Source organism: Sinohyriopsis cumingii, chromosome 13 (genome assembly GCF_028554795.1).
Source record: "Sinohyriopsis cumingii isolate HCF-2022 chromosome 13, ASM2855479v2, whole genome shotgun sequence".
NCBI lineage: Eukaryota > Metazoa > Mollusca > Bivalvia > Unionida > Unionidae > Sinohyriopsis > Sinohyriopsis cumingii.
This window is the reverse complement of record NC_142973.1, coordinates 8,669,150-8,683,045: the sequence shown is the minus strand read 5'-3', so window position 1 is coordinate 8,683,045 and position 13,896 is coordinate 8,669,150.

Genomic DNA, 13,896 nt, shown 5'->3' with positions numbered 1-13,896 from the left:
CCGTCCTTGATAATTGTCGTTGTTAACGTTTCAGCGGTCCAGGACGGCAACCAAACGACACGTTTTTCAATCAGTGCCTTTTGTCCGTGCTTGTATGCTTGTGTATGTCTATGTCACGTGATCTTGTTGACCCTCAGGATGCTGCTACCAAAACATTCGTCATTAGCTGTCAGACCATGCCGTACGTACTAGCATCCTCTCTCTCGCACTGGAGAGTGCCTTCTAGGCTTGGAAATGTGAGTTTCCTGTAGGCGACACCATTGTAATTGTAGGTATCCATCGTTATGTCAACCAGAGTGGCGTTCATCAGTGGGCACCTGACACTGCGACAATGTGCTTAATGACCCAAATTGCCATGTTAATCAGCGAGATTAATGCAACAAATGTGCGTAGTTACAATCGCAGGGATTCAACAAGAGACTTTTTCAAAACGTTGATGGTTTTACCCTCAGTAACAACAACATCAATATCACCTTCCCCGATGTTAGATTTTACTTCATTAACCTCCATGAACACCATTGCAAATGATACTGGGTAATACGAAACCTTTGCAACTAGCTTTGAGACTTTGCTTGCCGCTAGGTACACTATTTTTTTAATTTACATTTTTATTCAACGTGCAAGCACTAGTTCATATTTGTCCTCCGACAATACAAAAAATAGTCAAGTGGCTGTACGAATAAAAGGTTAATGACAAAAACAAGTATTATTAACATGGCCTCGCGGGAAGAGAAAGGGGAAGGGGGGTCTCAACCGGTCAGACAACCAAGCATTAACCGTCTAACGGTCGTTTCAACGAGTCACCTAAACGGCTGACAGTTATTTTAATTGAGTCCCCATCCAGCTCGTCATCTGGGTTAACCGGGATCGAAACTAAACATTTCTTTTACGTCTACTCGCCCATTGCCCTTTTTGTTCCAACTCGGGTATACTTTGATCTGTTAAATGCCAATAAGAGCTTCCACGCCCGGTTGTTGCCATAAATACGTCCAAATTAATTGATTCTGGTTACATCCTTTTTCAAATCAGTCCTCCAGATATGTTAAATGACTAGTGTGTAAAGTAGTTGTTTAATTGTAGTAGACTTTCGTCTTTTTAAATATTTTGTCAATGTCTTGGTAAATACAAGTGCTAACTTGAATTGCGGGAAATGGATAAGGTGCGTTACTTGCTATTATTTTGTTTACATTTAAAATCAACTGTTTATTTCTATCAATGTATAACATATTTAGTTCGTTGTTTAAGCTTGTCAGTTTGACACACAAGGTGCCTTGCTGGATCCAGTGCACTTGAAAGGACTGTTATTCGCTATATAATTTGTATTCTTTATACCTTCTTCTAATCGTTCCTTTATGCCTCCTTAGTTCTTGTATCTTTCTATTCAGGAAGTTGTAAAATACCAGGAGCCGTTGTAATTACTCTCAGTACCATTCAATAGCATACATTCTCCCTGACTCACGCAAGAACAGCAGGCATTAGATGTACTTAACCGGGTACCGTTTATGCACCACTGGACGGTGTTCGTTCGGAGTCTGGCCCAGTCGTACCGATTTAAGTTACCGGGTGATGAAAGGTGGCTTCTTGAAGTTAGCCATCAGGTACAAACTTAATCTTCGTTAGTAGAGATGCCGAACAATTAATATTAATAGCATGAGTATGCCCTGTGTCTAGAACCCACCCACCCCCATTGCTCATTATTAGAATAATGTGTCATGTTCTTTTAAACTTTTCCTGCCATTCTCTTATCTTTGTTATCAAAAGTTTACAACACTTCAGATTGCTAGATTTCGAAGACTGCCGCCGTAAAAACATGACACTATTTTGTAACTCAGTCAAGTTACATGTTGCTCAGCGGATTTGGTGACCAAAGGTATTGGAAATATTGCATCTCTTGTAACTTATTGTAATTTATCTGGACTTCCAATGGTTGTTGGCAGATTACCGTTTAAAAGTGTCGTCAGTTTCATGTAGATGAGAGTGAATAAAACCTTTAAAAACTATAAGAGAAAAGGGCAGACGACAGAGAACATTTGCGCATTGCGGAGCACACGGCAATGAAACAGAGAAAATAGCAACTAACCTAAATAAAATGAAATCTGACACTGAAAAGGATGGGTGATTACGATGGCGTATGAATGAAAGGGTGACCATTACAACTGCTGTTGTGTTTTATTGATCACTCAAATCATTTATCCAAATATGTCTCTTAAATGGCAGTTAATAACCAAATCACTTAGTCGGCTTCTGCAGTGAGCTGCTTAATCAATGCTGTGTTAAAACGAAAGTGATAGTGGTCCTAAACTAATATTAAGTGTTCGGGATTCTAATAATTCTCCATCTCGTAAAACCTTTAGTAGTATCTGTGCAAATTGATGTATGTGCTTACTAATCGACAGTAAGTGAGATTTAGATTGTAAGAAACTTGTGGCTGATTTGAAAATCAATCGAAGTAGACTGTATATTTTTTTACAAAAGCAACTTGTCTCTTAAAATGTTCTACATAAGTTTCATAAAACATCAATTATGTAAACCTCAGTTCTCTAATTTGTCGTTTAACCTGTGCCAAACACCCACCTGCTTGCCAAACGTAAAACGCAGTCTGACTGGTCTGAGAATAAAACAGTGGAATGTAAGACACATCTTATCAAAGATCGATGACTAACGATAGAAATAGAACCCAACCTTGCAGTAAACGTTTCTAGACTGTAATGTACCTGACAGTGCTATATCTATTAGCAACTTTTTTTGGAAAGACGAGATCGACCACAAGGCATAGGAGGAGGGATAGTCATGTACGTTTCAAATAACTTAACATACAAGAGAAGAACAGACTTTGAAAATTCTACTATGGAATCAATATGGATCAAGTTACGTTTCCTCAATAGTAAATCACTCTATATCTGCTCAGCATACCGACCCCCAAACTCCCTCTCCTCAAGGACTGACCAATTTGAACACGAGTTAGAGGCTGCTTTATCTTCCAACAATGAAGTAATTATCATGAGAGTCTTTAATATTGACCTCCTCTCTGATACTAACACTAAATGGCTACATATGATACAACTACACGACCTTACACAGGTAATATATGCTCCAACAAGAGTAACAGCCTGTACTTCTACTCTGATCGACCACATCTATACTACCCATCCAACCAATCTCTACGAGATAAACGTACTAGATTTCCCTATTAGTGATCACTATCCTATATGTGCAACTCGTAAGCAACAGAGCGCAAAGAAAAACAACTTACACTCCTACATGCAATACAGATGTTTCAAACACTTTGCTGAAAATGAATTTCTCACCGAACTATTACAAAACATTAACACAATATATTTCCCTAAAATAGACCCTGATTATGACTTGTCTATCTGGAATGACTGTTTTCTTACTATCCTAAATAAACACGCCCCCATACGCATCAAAAGAATTAAACGATCAAAACAACCAGAATGGTATACTAATGAAATCGCAGAGGCACAATGCAAACGAAACTACTATCATAAATATAAAGACTTTACAAAATATCGTTTGTGGCGGAACAACGTCAAATCAATCATTGTGAAAAACACAAACGCTCCTTTTTCAAAGAAGCCATCACATCAAACTCCGATAACAGATCCATCTGGAATCACTTACGAAATCTAGCTTCAACGAAACCTACGCCTCTAGCTCCATGTGAAATTATTGTTGATGGCACTAATTATACTGATGAGCTCGATATTGCAAACCAGCTGAACCATTTTTTTTATTACTAATATCTCCCAAACGCTTGACAGGTCTAAGAATACAGAGCCTAATTTAGACAAACTTTCTAAATTCGTGAATGAAAGGGTACCCGATCGTGTTAGTTTCAACATTCCCTTAATAACAATAAATGACACTTTTGATATTATAAATAAACTTGACACAAACAAATCAGCTGGTCTAGATGGAATTCACCCCAAAACTCTGAAAATGTCGTCTTTATCAATCTCAGAGTCGTTGAAAGAAATAATTAACTGTAGTATCACTTCCTGCAGATGGGTCAGCCATGACCAAATGTGTTATCCTCGTTAAAAATAGTTTATTATTATTATTATTATTATTATTAAAAATTTTGACATATAAGTTGACACCACCCTGACTCGTCCTATGATGTAGTGACACGGAGAATTACATTTTCTGTTATATTTCTACAAAAGTTTGCACAGGTGCTGGAATAGATTTTTTTAAAAGTCATGTGTTTGAGAACCTGAGTATATTCATAGTGTTTGTTTTTTTGGGGTATAAAATATAATGATATGGCCTTTACCAGTAAAACTCAGTCTAAAATAGTAAAAGTGATATAAACGTCCTCAAATCCACAAATAAAAGACTGTTGTAACCTAAAAAAAATTATTTGAATTCTGCAAAATCAACCTGTCTTGCCATTACTGCGTTTTGAATCAAAGCAAAAGATGTAAATACGCTGATCGATGGTTGTATGTGTCCATAAATGTTTGAATATGTACCCCCCCAAAAAAGGAAATATTGAATCGTATTCATATGAAAACTAACTGGTACCTGCTCTTATAAATCTTTCTAACCCAAATCATATTTATTTCCCTCTGGATAATTTCTATAAAGTTAAACTTCTCGTCAAAATCTCAAAATATAGTTGTTTTTTTTTTTTAAATTATCCAATTGTCGTTTAAATATAATTATATGCAAAAACATTTTAACTCAAAGTTGGGAATGCGGAGCCAGTTGAGGGAAAACGATTCGTGGCTTTCGCAGATCAGCCTAATCAAAGAACTTAAAAAACTAGACGATAAGCCCTTTATTTTATCTCAATTTTCCTTTGCAAAACTTCAAAATCTAGCCTCCACATTCTTTCGTGAAGCAGTGAAATTTGGAATCAAAGAAAATATACAGGTTCTTAAGTATTTCATATTCCGGAAGGAAAAGTTAGCAGCGTCGAGAATCTTCAACGTAGCAAGTTGAGGAACTATTAAAATAACTAAAATATGTACAATACAATGTTAACTCTGGTGAGAAAAATATGCATCATTCTTTTAACCATGAAGACTGTGTCAGCAGTTCTTTAGAAATGTCACGTTTGATAGATTTTCGAGCCAAATGTCTTACTGATATATCTTATATCTTTATTTAAATTCGAGTCAAATGTCTTCTAGATATAAATTACATCTTTAAAGAAGATATTTTCATAAAGTAGAAATATAAATCTAAATTAAATGTCTACGAAACTTTAACAGCTCTGTGCATTGCACAGAGGGAGATAGGGGTAGTGTCAGATGTACCCTAATACAAAGATTGGTGCCAAATGAAATGACCAGGACGTATCATAGCCGTAGCCGGAACTTTACTTTGAACAGTACGAAATTCGTAATTAACTTAATTATTCGTTTAATTCAGTAGCCACGGTTGATCTTATATTAGAGTTTTAATGGACATAAAGCGGTGTAATAATTGTATACACGTAGGTCCTAGGCTAGCCGCCTATTATTTGTTGTGACAATACAACTGTTAGGCTTCATGGCCAGTCATTTCATTTTTGTACCCATTTTTTGGCTATTTTTGTCGATTTTCGAAAACTTTGACTAGGCAGTGGACCCGGTAGTAGGGTCTGTAGGGTAAATAAACTATGCATTAGGACTTGGGCCTTGGTTTATAATCTATTACAGATTCGATACACTAAAATGATTATTTGTTATTTGTTTAATTATGTGGAGTCGGTAATGGGAAATTACTTCTCAGAGTTATTAGCCATTTTGTAGATATAGGCGTCATAGGGACATGTATTCACGTGATTATATATATATATATATATATATATATATATATATATATATATATATATATATATATATATATATATATATATATATATATATATTATCGAGTCATTTTAACTCTTTTTGTGCTTATTGTTGTTTGTATTGTAAAAGGTATTTAGGCCAGTTCAGTTAAAAATGAGTTTTGCACCGTTCGCTGTCAGTTTGTTGTATTTCTCATAATCAATCCCTGATACAAGCAATCGAGGAATAGTGAGCTCAGTATATTGTAGGAATACAAAGTTCCACAAGGGGATTATTTCTTCAGGTCATATGTGGACCCTATAGTCCACATCTAAAATTGTTTTGACATGGGTTGCTCTTTGACACTTTGATGTAGGGATATATTTGACTCTCAAAAACGTATTAACGAAGTTCTAAGAGACACATGGTAATTTATGGCATTATTATTAACCTTGTTTCTTAGCCTGTCTTAACTTTTTACAAAGAAAAATGCAAAATAATAGCACAAGATAGTGTAATTGCACTATTCTATTTTCATAAATTGACTTACCTAATCTTTAAAAGAAAGGTGGAATATTTATTGTGTAAGACATTCATTGAAGTGAAGAATATCGTTTGCTAATCTTCGTGCAAGAACGATTACATGTCACGCGGTCATATAATATGAGTACCAATACATTACTTAGATTGTTCCGAATGAGGAACAGCCAAAATTTGTATAAGCTAAAGTCTTCCGGAAAATTTTTTTATATTTCAGAGTATACACAGGAAACACATTCACATATAAGATTTTGTGTATATCATGCAATTTCCGTGTCCTCACGCATGACCATGTTTACATTCGAAAGTAGTTTTATTTTTATTTTTTCTTCTTTGTTTTTTTTTTTTAATTTTTAAATAGTCATTGATCACATTCATATGGCTTTATTTTATATTCAGATAATGTTACCGTGCATTAAAAAAAAAATGCATTAGACCGTGTGAATGTGTCGAGGAAATAGCTGCCGCGCAATTCCGCTTCCGTCCGCTGTCTACAGTAGTAGTGTTAAGTCTGTAGCCATGGCGACTTGTGCATGGTAAGATGTTAAGTTATTTAGTCAATATGGGTCGTAACAATGGCTAGATATATGTACAGCTACCAAAAAAATGACGCTGATATTTATTCTTCGTACAAGGGGAATTGAAAATTGCTCAAGCAGCCATTTTTAAAAATTGTTTCATGCTTCCTTCGTACTGCATATGTTTGATTAGTTTCACTCAGAACATATTTAAATGGCTTTTTTAAATACCCTTATCGTTAGTTAACAACGACAACATTACAATACTTGTGCAAGTGACATGAAAAGATATCTTCCTCCCCCGCCTCCGAAAAGGTACGTGTGTCGGCCGCAAAGAGTAAATCGAAATGGTTCAAACCAAAAAGGATGAGAATAATTGTAACATGATGTATTTTTTTTTACTACTCATAGATTTTCATTCATCATGAAGGTGAAGGAACGTAAAGTACATAAGCAAAATAATTTTTGTCTAAATTTTTTTCTCAAATACCCAGAAAGGTATCAATGATAACGTTAGTAGAAGTCTTGATGGATAAGGTAATAAGACCGTAAATGTAATCGTAATATAATTGATAGTTTCGTTACTTCTTAGATTTACTTTTGCATTTAAATAATAGTTTTTATGTCCTATGACTGCATTTAATAAAGCAAAATAAAGTAAAGTCATTCACAGTCACTTTTGTACTAAATTTTGTACTAACTTTGGCAAATGACTTCACGAATCCTTTCAAATGAATATTAAGTTAACTGCTTATACAACGCCTAACATTGCATCGTATGATTAGCGTTTAGAGATATCTGGCAAGATGGCGGACTGTTCAGATGGACGTTGCAGTGCTCATGTGCAAATCATGGATAATTCTGTTTATGAGACTGGCTCCAGGAAGAAATATACTGAACTGGAAACAGCAAATGAAGGTGATTGTACTGTACATGGGAATTGTGGTTTAAATGCTTTTTATGACGCAGATTTGGCGAGTGATGAGCCTGACAATGCAAACAAGGCAGATCTATGCTCGCAACCTCAGTACACGAGTACACAGAATGTTGACAATACATGTTTTGACAGAGATGCCCAAGATTCGTGTCACCGTTGTAACAGCCCAACATATCAAGATGTCATATCTCAGGTTCCCAATCAGGACTATATTAGACGACTTGATCAGGAACTAGATAATCTACCCAGAGACATGTATATTGCGAAATTGCTAGAGGTTGCACACGACAGTGAAGATATTGTAACCTGGTATAAGTCAGTTTTATTTAGTAGAGCACGAGGTTTTCCTGGCTGTCCGTCTGGATATTTGGTTGTTAGAAAGAACAGAAATGGTGTAAGTAGTTTAATCAAACATGCAAGGGATTGTTATTCTTTAGCTATATTTATAAAAGGGGATCCTTGCGAGATCGATTCTATTTTTAGCAAGAAGAAATCAAACCCTAATGTACAAGCTGAACATTGTGAACATGACGATGAGCATAGCTCAGGGCAAGCAGAACGAGTGATTAATTCAGCAAGACTCTCGCTAGCGGAAATTAAGAGTGATTGCGGTCATCTACAACAAACTGTTGTTTCGCTCAGAGAAGAGATTATATCTCTGAAGGCAACCCAAATCACATTGGTGACTATGAATGACCTTAATGCATTCCGTGCTGATGTAAACAATAAGGTACAGGCACAATCTCAAACAATAGAACTGCTCCGTAATGAGATTAAGTCACTGAAAACTACTCAAAGCGTGTTGATGAAAGAAAATGAAACTCTCCACACCATCACCGAGCAACTTAGAGTTAAGCTGATGAAATCTTTGAGCAAATCCATGTCTTATGGCTTATGCGGATGTCGTTAGCACGCATAGTCCAGCTGTAAGTAACCTAACAGGTAGTGCCAATGGATGTGGTGATCAACGCTCTCCATCAATTGCTGCTCAGAACAAGATTCATGTGTCTAACTGTTCGTCTCCCGTCTTGATTGACTCTAACAAAACTGGTTGCGATACACACTGCTGCCTATCAAGTAAATCTCAGAACAGAACTACAGTGTCCAACTGTTTGTCTCCCGTGTCGGTTGAGGTTGACGACTCTACACCAGGTACAATGGCAGTGGAGTCACAAACCGGCGTAACGGCCCAACCAGCTTTGGAAAAGAGGGGGGTCAGTGCTCTGCAAACTCTGGTTTCAAAACGTTCGGATATAATTTCACAGACTTTCGATAGAAGACATATCGCCCCCTTCGATCGAAATATCCCACAGATTTATAAAGCCAATGTTCATCCTGATGCGACAAATGTTGTACGCACATCCATTCGGAATCAAAATATACTGTTAACCCACACCGAACGGCTTTCTGAACAGGGGAGTTCGACTTCGACCAGGATAGAGAACGTTAGGCGTCCGATGGCTAGCAACAGCAATGTGAAAGGTATTGACTTGAAAACCCATCTAAGCAAGATACCTACCGTTATTGGGGGTCAGGTAGAAAGACCTAGATCATTTGGTAAATCAGGTTTAGAAATCGGCTCAGAGAATATTGTTGGACATGAGGATGTTAATGAGAATGTTGTATTTGAAGGTGTAGTTAGACGTAGAACAAGGCGCTTTTATGTGGGTGGCATTGGCGTCAAATCTACTGCTGAAGGCCTCGGTAAATTCTTGAAAGAATACGATATAGATCCGTTATCCATAAAGTTCATCCACAATTGTCTATCGGCCAAGCTGACCGTATATAATTCAGACTGCAACACTGTTGAAAATGATGTAACATGGCCAAAAAGTGTTTATGTAAGAAGGTGGTATGGGAATCAATCCTGGCGAGACAGGTTTAACAATCGCGATCAGGAGGCAAATGAAGGTGCAGGATGCGATATTCCGTGACTAGGGTGACAGTCAATTGTTCATAAATTTGCATTATGTTCTGTCGTAAGTTAATGTGTTTTGTCATCTTTCTCATTTTAGTCCTGCTTTCACGATGCATAAGTATTAATATGCCTATATTGCAAGTTAATATGAATCTTAATATACTGACCTGGAATGTTAGAGGAATTATGTCCTCTGCTCTTAGCTTTAGTGCAATGCTGGATAAATATAATGTTGACGTATCTTGCATAACTGAACATAAACTATTACAGGACATACTTCCATTTTGCGATACTATTCGTTCTGATTATAAATGCACTGCTAAGGCAGAGGATATTTCCTCTAATAGCACGTTAATAAAATGTGATAAAGGAGGAGTTGCAATCTTCTGCAAAACTTCTCTCATGAGATATGCTAACTTTATAGATGAAGTTAATAGTGACAGAGTTGTTGGCATATAATTCAAATTTCCCAATATGCAAAATGTATATATTTTTTGTGTATATTTGCCGACCCTATTATATGGCATAGATTGTTACAAAGCGCAAACTGAGTTGATTCAAAATCTCTATGATCAGTACTCACAGCTGGGGGACGTGTATTTTACTGGTGATTTCAATGCAGTAGCTGAACCAGACACTTTCAGAGATTACAAAGATAGAGTATTTCATGAGTTCTTGCGATATAATAATCTAGTGAGTGCTGGGCATTTAATAATATGCACTGGTTCCCGTTATACGTTCACCCCAGCAAGAACGATGATTGATCATTTTGTACTGTCGGAGCAATGCATAGGTAGATTGCGGAGTGTGCACATTGTTTCAGATCACGAAGAGCACGTGATATCTGACCACCTCCCTATCCTTACTTCCCTTCGTACAGTGACCTGTGGGAGAGACTTCAGACAGTCTGTGAAGAGAAACAACATAGCCTGGAATAAATTAAACGCTGATATCTTGAAAAACTATCAATCTGAGCTGGACCTTCGCCTGAAAACTTTAGATATAGATACTATTTCGGACAATGTTGATAGCTTTTACCGGCACATTGTTAATGCAATACAGCAGTCAAGTGACATCGCTCTTCCAAAGTCTAAATTCAATTATCATGCCAAACCATACTGGTCAAATGAACTCAAAGAAGCACATAAACTTCAAAGACAAGCTAGGTATACTTGGATATATGAGGGAAGACCGAGGGGTAGTCAATTTAATTCTTACAGAGAATATAAAGATAAGAGAGACTTTAGAAACGTTCAAAAACTGGCTGTGGAAAAATATATGGGGGAGGTGTATGAAGAACTTGAAAAAGCACATGAATGCGATGTAAGACACTTTTGGTAAATGATCAACGTTAAGAGAGGGAACAATATAAATTTTTGTCAGGAACTATCAACTGATGGAGTTTGTGTCCGTGATGATGATTCCATCGCAAATTGCTTTGCCAGATACTGTGAGGAAATTCACACGCCGAATTTTAACCATAGTTTTGACGGAAACTTTTATGAATTTATAGAGAGAGAATTAAATCGGGGTCTACAGGACGGAGTAAGCCATATCGAGGCCTTACAGACCAGTATCAGTTTAAACGAAGTAAGAGAAAGCATTTAAGGTCTAAAGAAATCAAAAGCATCGGGCCATGATCAAATTTGCAATGAACATTTGATCTATGGCAGCGACTACCTCATCGAGTGTATGACAATTTTATTTTCTCGGATGATTGATCAATCTTACATACCTGTAGATTGCAAAAAAGGGTTAGTAATACCACTGTACAAAGGTAACAGAAAATCAAAGAACTCCCTCGAAAGTTACAGTCCTGTTACTTTACTGCCTGTTATCTACAAAACCTTTGAAAAAATTATTCATGAACGTTTGATAACTTGGCTCAAAGATACTAATTCTAGTATACCCAGTTCACAACAACATGGTTACCAAAAAGGTTTAGGCTGCACAACAGCGAGTTTTGTGCTGTTGCAATCAGTACAATATAATTTAAACATGGGTTCACGGGTTTTTGCTGCTTTTCTTGATACAGAAAAGGCATTTGATACCGTGTGGCACAAAGGACTGCTTTTTAAATTATTCACGTTGCGAATTACGGGTAAATCCCTTTTGATATTTTTTAACATGTATACAAATTTACAGAGTAAAGTTCTTGTAAATGGGCAATTTTCAGATTGGTTCTCAATATGCCAAGGAGTGAGACAAGGGGGTGTTTTGTCAACCTTGATGTACACAATATTTATAAATGACTTGCTGCTACAGTTAGAAAATAGTGGATTTGGAGCAAAGATTGGATCCTTAGCTGTGGGAAATCCAACCCTAGCTGATGATATTTCACTTTTGGCTATATATCCTAGCAATCTACAAAAGCTGTTAGATATGGCATACGACTACAGTAATAAGTGGCGATTCGAGCTTAGTGTCACAAAGTCATACATTATCATTTTCGGACCCCAATACAAGAATTATATCAATATGAAATGGTATCTTGGCCCGTCATGTTTGCCGGTTACTGATTCGGCAACACACCTGGGTCACCGGATTAACTCAAAGCTGACGTCGCATGACGCAATACTCGATGCATGCAAGAAAGGGAAAAAATCTTTTCACGGTCTGTTTGGTATTGACATTAAACCGAATGGTTTAAATCCTTTGGTTGCTGCAAATGTAATTAAAAAGGTAGTTTTCCCTTCAATGTTTTATGGAAGTGAATTATGGTGTAACATTTCCAAAAGTGACCTCGCTTTATTGGATAAAACTCTGAGGTATTTTGTCAAACATTTACAAGGTTTTCCAATATATATACAAGATCAGACATTGCCTTGGGAATGCTAGGATGGACATCAGCGCAGTCCGAAATTGATAGAAGAAAATTGATGTTTTTACACCGATTGTGTTTGATGCCTCACAATGTACATACTAAACGTGTGTTTAACGTTGCGTTATTTCACTTCATTTTGAGCGGATGCATGTCAAGCTACGGGTTAATTTCAAATTTATATTATACCTCAAAGAAGTTTGACTTGCTCGGGTATCTAACTGATTATTTACATCATTCTGAAATTCCAGATAAACATAATTGGAAAGAAATTGTAAGGTCAAAAATTGTTGGTCTTGAAAATAGCCTCTGGAGAGTTCGTATGTCTAATCAAGCAGATTTTGATAGATTCTCTTCGAAACACGAATACTTAAGACCTGCCTCAGTGTGGCAGTCGGCTAAAACCAGACAACACACTAAGGTATTTACATATGTAGCTAAACTATGGGCTGCTGTTCCACAAACACAGCTTGATATGTGTATTAGATGTGGGAATGTTTATACAGACTTGATACTTCATTGTTGTCCTTATATGTCGAACTTTAGAAATTCTTTCTGGGATTTCCTTACTGATAAATTTCCACTGAGCCTGCACATTACGTTATTTAATGCAGAAGATGAGCTGCAACTACAATATCTTGTAGGTAAAAGGTTACCATCAGGAGTAATCGACAAAGAAATCTCCAAGCTATTCGTCTTGAATGCAGCATACTTTGTCATGCAGTGTGCAGCTATCTTCTGTAAATAAGGTATTGAAACTTGCAGCTTATGCAGTTGATGAACACTTTGTTGACTGATATTGTGTAAGAATTTGTATTCTAATTTTTTTATTTATTATATATATATTTATTGATTGTATTCAGATGATTTATTCTTATATCATGTAATCTTCCATGGAAGGAAATAAAGATGATGATGATGATGATGATATTTAATATTAATGCTTGGTAGGTAGAAGACAACCGAACCAAAAATGTCTCAAATGGTAGTTTAACTATTATTTCGTGTTTGGAGCAAATAATTGCTATTTCAACTTGATAGTTGTCTGACTTTACTAAGTCACTTACTATGATCGTTCATGCAGTATTGTAAACAGTGTCAAACTACACTAGGGTATATATGAATATGTAAACAGTTCCATTCTGGATTTTACAAACTAATTATTTCTTGTTTTCTGTCATATGATGTGCATATAAGCATTTTAAACGCTTGTGACAAAAGCTTGGTAAACTTTTATAACTTTAAGTAAAATGGTGCATATTCACACGCGCAAGTAAAAAATAAAAACGAATGGGATTAACTCTGCATTACTGGATTACAAGACAGAAGAACTAAACTGTTTCATTAGCTTTGAGCTTATTACAAATGATACGGCGAAA